Source organism: Bidens hawaiensis, unplaced genomic scaffold, assembly GCF_021521415.1.
Source record: "Bidens hawaiensis isolate Kalapana, Puna unplaced genomic scaffold, B.hawaiensis_p1.1 tig00031472_1, whole genome shotgun sequence".
In the NCBI taxonomy this organism is placed as follows: domain Eukaryota; kingdom Viridiplantae; phylum Streptophyta; class Magnoliopsida; order Asterales; family Asteraceae; genus Bidens; species Bidens hawaiensis.
Genome location: NW_027495306.1, coordinates 23,018 through 29,017, shown reverse-complemented (window position 1 = coordinate 29,017; position 6,000 = coordinate 23,018).

Sequence of the window (6,000 nt, the reverse complement as noted above, 5' to 3'; positions counted from 1 at the left end):
AATGATCGCATGGTATGGTGGTTAATGAATGTATAGATATACGTTGTGCGATTGTATGGTCCAGCAACGGATACTAGTAATATATATAATATTTTAAATGTTAAATGCATATTTGAATGTTAGTTGATAAAAACAAGAAGAAGATAGTGAGCAAGCCCTACTAATACTTGTGTAGAATAATAATATGAATGTAAATGTGTATGAATGTTAAGCATAGAAGAATGGGTATATGTTCATGTGTAGAGCCTTCGGGCCTCATGCATGCATAATAAGTTTCCTAGCAAATCCCTCTAACTTCGCATAGGACGTAGACGAAGTGTGGTGTGAACATTTGAGAGGACTAAGCCTCTATATGTTGGCATGTATAAGTGGTATGGCATAAGTACTAGTGAGGGCAAGCCTCTACGTGCTTTCGGTTATAAGTGGTATGGCGTAAATACTAGTGAGGGCAAGCCTCTATGTGCTTTCGTTTATAAGTGGTATGGCATAAGTACTAGCGAGGGCAAGCGTCTAAGTACTTTCATGTATAAGTGGTATGGCGTAAGTACTAGTGAGGGCAAGCCTCTACTTGCTTTCGTGTTTAAGTAGTGTGACATAAGTGCTAGTGAGGGCAGGCATCTACATGCATTCGTGTGTTAGTGCGTACTTAACGAAAGGGCAAGCCTTTATGTTATGTTATGTTATGTGTGAGTGCCTGAAACATGTGCTTTATTTATAAATCGCATTTTATGAAAAGAAAGAAATGTTAGAACTCACTCAGCTTGTAGCTGACTTTTAGTATGTATGTAGGTATTTCTGATGACATGGCAAGCTTGGGGTGCGTGCGAGGCTACCCATATTGAAGATCTAGCTAAAGATAGAAGTTATTATGTAAAATTTTTAATTTCCGCTGCAAATTGTATATGCTTCCGATGAAACAAGCTGAGTTTATGAGTAAATCCAACGTCCAATATAGGGCATCGAAATCGGGGCCTTACAATGAAGAAGAAGCTTTACTAACTTGGTAAGTTGTTCACTGTAAATCCTCTAAAATATTCATTTGTTTCAACTTCCAATTCTCTCCCACTTCTCATTCTTATCACCAACACCCCTTTCTTCTTGTCCCAGAACCAATCCTTTGGAATATCATCTCCTGGAATATCAGGTTAAGGACTTGATTCTCTTCTGTATGTTGATACCATTTGTCAAGACATTTGGACTCGGGATTCACTCGGATACGAACAAGAATAGTAACTGACGAGACCAAATTAATAATGAAGAACCCTAACTATAGCCGGCGGAATCAACTACAATTAGTAAGTTGCAAAAACTGGAAATGACAAAAGATCAATAAACTCAAAAGATTTTCATTGCATTAATTGATAATCAATAAGGTACAAAGAAATATTAGGGTTTGAAGGAATGTTTGCGCTGATATCTATAAGCTCGGGTGAATTATGTGTGCAGATGTCAGGTCAATTGTCCCATTAATGCTATCTGACATTCTATTTGTATGGGACCTAACATTCCTTCTAGAAACCCTAATCATTAGCAAAAACAAAAAAATATACAAGTGCAACAGGCCTTTGAGCAAGCTATTTATTGATAAGCACGGCTCCTTTGACCTTGTAATCTTGAGTATGCTCGGAATTTTACTTCGAGCAGGCAAACACTTAGAATATTTGCAACGTGCAAATAATCCTCTCAAGTTAGCTTCTTCTTCTCAAGCATACCAAACTTTTCTCGGATACGCTACTATGAGTAAGAAAGTTCTTGCTTGGATCACTTCAGTCTTAATTTAGTTTTGTTTGAACTAACCAAGTATGCTCGGGTACTGTAGGTTTGCTTGAGACTAAAATCAGCTGGGTGTAACTCTTAGATGATTTTCATAAACTCCCTACCAACGAGTTTGTGATCCTCTTTGTTATTATAAACCTTACTCGACCCACTAAGTTTCTTGTGAACTCAGTTTAAGCAAAGTATCTTAATAGGTTTTCTCATTAGCAAACCTTGCATGATCAAGAGCAGCCCTTGTTCGACGAAGTGGAGTTTTCTCAAACTCATCACTTAGAAGATTTCTGAAGACCATCCTACTCGGGTAAGGATATCTTGCTCGAGTAAGTAAATTCTTTGCTCGGAGTGCATAAGCTTGCTTGTAATCCATACTTAGTTGTTTCTGGAGAGGTTGAGAAGATTTCAATCATTCCTTAGACCCAAAAGATTCGTCTATTTTGTCGCCACTACTCCAACAGAGTAATCACACTCACCTTTTTACATTTTATACTTTGGGGGTAGCAGGCGTAATTGTGTTCAAACTTACACGTCTTAATACCTCAATGCCAAATCCACAAATTTCACAATATGTGTTTATACGAATGACTGCTCAATCACTTATTGTATGTAATATGCCGGGTTTTTTGTATTTGTAGTCGTTTATGTTTACCCGAATTGGGAATGTAATTCGGATATTTCAAATTAACGAAATCTTGAATTTATTAGTATTTAACTTTATTTAAATTATTTTATAATCTCTTAACTTCTCTTAACTTTCAAACTCGTCAAACAACTCATAGAAATCCTTAAAATCGCTTCATTTGACTAAAAATCGCATTTCTAGAAGTTCACAAGTCATTTTTGCCCAAAAAAAACAAAGTTTTTGGAGAATCAAGCATGCCGCGCCGAGCGAGGAAAAAGCCCTTGTGGGCCGCACCATGCTGGGGATTCACCTACGCATCTAAAACTCACTTTTGGTTCATTTTGCCTGTTTCATTAATTTTGGAAGCTCGATTTGCGTGAATCTCTTTAAAAAACAACTAGAATATGCATTGGCATAATGCCAAAGCATATTCCATTGAACTACGAAGATTAGGGAATAAGAAATCAACCTAATTTTTATTATTATTATAATAATTTCTTTCCATTTTAATGATTGCTGCAACTAATAAACGAATTTCTGGACTTTATTATTTAAACAACTTATCATAAAACCCTAAACCCTAATGCAGCCTCCGCCTCCATCTCAAGTTTCGTGATTTTGGTGTTTCTATTGGTGATTTCTTTCAAGTTCCTCAACCTTTGGTTTGACTTTCAAGACTCAAGACTCGTTCCTCCTTCGTTTCTCATTAATCTATTGACTTTTAGGGTAAATTGTCTTATGCAAAGTTGTTATTGAAGGAATAAAAGCCCTCAATCAATTTCAGTGATTGGGGAGTTTCGTTTTTAAATTGAATTCTGAGCCGTTAGGGTTCATAAAAAGTCAACTTTTGTAAATAATCATTTACTATAGCTTCTGGTCAAAATTGGTTTTCGGTTCATAAGACTTTTATCTTTGTTTTCACTTTTACATGTACTGGATCAGAACCGAACCCAAATTCCACTGTTTGGATTCTAGCTCGCACCAGCTTGCTTATATCTTAATTAATTCATAACTTGAGTTCTATTTATCTGTTTGTTGTGATTCTAGTGGCCTTATTCTCGGTTTTAATTCTACGTTATTGTCTACAAGTTTCAAGTTCATTCATGTCGGATCATTTAGCGCGTTAAAGACTCGAGACTTTTTTTCTTCGTAATTTATTATTATTTTCTCACCCATTAAAAAAGGTGAATAATCATTCCCTAACTTTTATTGTTTTAAACCTTTTGGGGACCTTATGTGTACCTTATAATGTTTTTATATATGTCATATTATATCAATTGCAAATCTTGCATATTGTATAGTTGATCAATTAAATGCTTATATGCTATTTGCTTACTTGCTCCATTGTTTATTTATTGCGTTTGGAGAGGTCTATCATAATCATATTAAAGTATGATCATACGTCGTCTTAGTAGCCGTAGCCCGTGATCGTGTGGTATGTTCAAACGACGCCAATTAATTGTTGATACCCATAATATTGATTTGTGTTTTTATCTTATCTTATATTTATTATCAACTGTGATTACTTGCTTAACTTTATGTTGAAAAGCGTATATTGTAGGTTATATATATGGTTGAAGTGAAAATTTGGAGAGTTAGTTTGGATTTTAGGGTATTTAATAAAAAGACAAGTTTGAATGTTTTGTTTGTTTTTCTTTTGGATTTATTGTGTTTGTTTAGCCGATCTGTACTTGTTTTATTTAATAAAATAATTTAGATATTATCATAAATATTGTATGATAGTTAGTGTCTTGTGAGCTGTGAGCAATCAGTTCACGCGGCCGACATTTTCACTTTAGGTTGGGGTGTGACATTGTATACCTCAGTATGATTACATGCTTAAGTGTTTATTTTCAATGTTATTGTGCTTCAATAAGTATGATCATACCCCCTAACTATTTGGCTTTGTGCCAAATAGAATAGGGCCTCAGTTACATCTTCCTTGTAATATGGTTATTGCCTATTGTAACATTCGTTGCATTTTAAACCCGAAAACCCGACCCATTTCGAATTTTCGGTTTTGTTTATATATATATATATATATATATATGTTATAAGGGTGGAGTTATAATAAGAAGTGGAGTGTGTCTAAACAGTATAAGAAGTAATCTGGTGCGTTAGATTTGATGATCTGATGGTCTAGATGGAAAGTATGTTTTTTAGGCGGTGTGTTTTTTTTATTTCTTGTTTTATAACACTCTAAGGGCATATTCGTCCAGTGTGTTATATTATATATGGAAACACAATTAAATTACAACATTAAAAACACATGTTTATCCCTTTTGCCTTTGACACTTTTGGTTACTTAGCTCCAGATGCCGTAGACCTTCTAAACAGAGTTCAAAAAGTCATGCATAGCAATTTATCGGCTCATAAGAATCAAAATTTTGTTTTTAGTTGGATTAGGTTTGCTATCCAAAAGGGGGTTGCGGCGCAGCTTGTTGCCCGCTTACCTGCCACTTCATTGTAATCGTTTGATGTGTAATGAAATTTCAAACACATCGTAATCTCTTTTAAATCAAAATTTAAAAACAACACCAAGAACTAAAACACACTGTATGAACAAAAACACTATAACTAATATCTAAAAACATGTTCCACCCCAACCTTAACAACATCATCTCAAACACTAATGTCGGTTTATATCGGATTCAAACAAGAACTACAACACAATACATTATTTTCCAAGTGAACTGTTGGTTGAATCGAACTCACGATAACATCCCGAATTTCATTTGTAACAGAAATAACACCACCAGATGAAGATTTAATCAAATTTCTTGTTTGCAATGCAACTTTATTATCCAAATATGGAGGTTTTGTAACTTTATTATCCAAGTCGTCTTTCTAAATGGGATAAGATTACCAAAACCCTTTTAATAATCAAAACACTGCATAAACATAAATCGTGATATCAAGTCATCGGCCGTTGATAATCAATAGAAAAAAAAATTATATGAAGCAACATTAAAAGCTAAAATACAAATCGTTTCCTTTACCATAAATTATTAATCATAGAAGAAAAATAATAAAAATATTATACGTATTATATATGAACTTATAATTATAGCAAATCTTTTTGGATTTTGTATTTTTTTAAAACCTTTAGAATAAAGTTTTGTGATGAAGTTGACTTCCAAATAAAGAAATTGTAAAATTGTTCAACAATAACGTAATTTCCGTAAATGAAGGAAGAGAACCACTGCCGGTAGTGTTTGTTTGTTTTTTTTTTTGTGTGACATGAACCAGGAAAGAACAACCATAAGCCGCCACCGGTGAGGTAGCCGGCCACCGCCACCACCAAACACCTTACAACACAAATCCCATATCGCCACTGCCTTCGCCCTCACACGATACAACAGCCGCAACCGCCTTAGCGCAACCCATCAGATCCAAGATCTTGTCATCATCGCTGGTGCTGATGCTACCACAAACAACCTTTGCTCCTCCCAACGTCTAGCGGGTGAACGGTATTACGGAGGTGGTTCAAGAGAAAGAGTATTGAGGCATGATGGTGGTGATAACCAGTGATTATGGTGGTAAATGGATGAACACATAATTAAGAGAAAGAGAGAAGATATTTAAAATAATTTATTAAGAGAAAG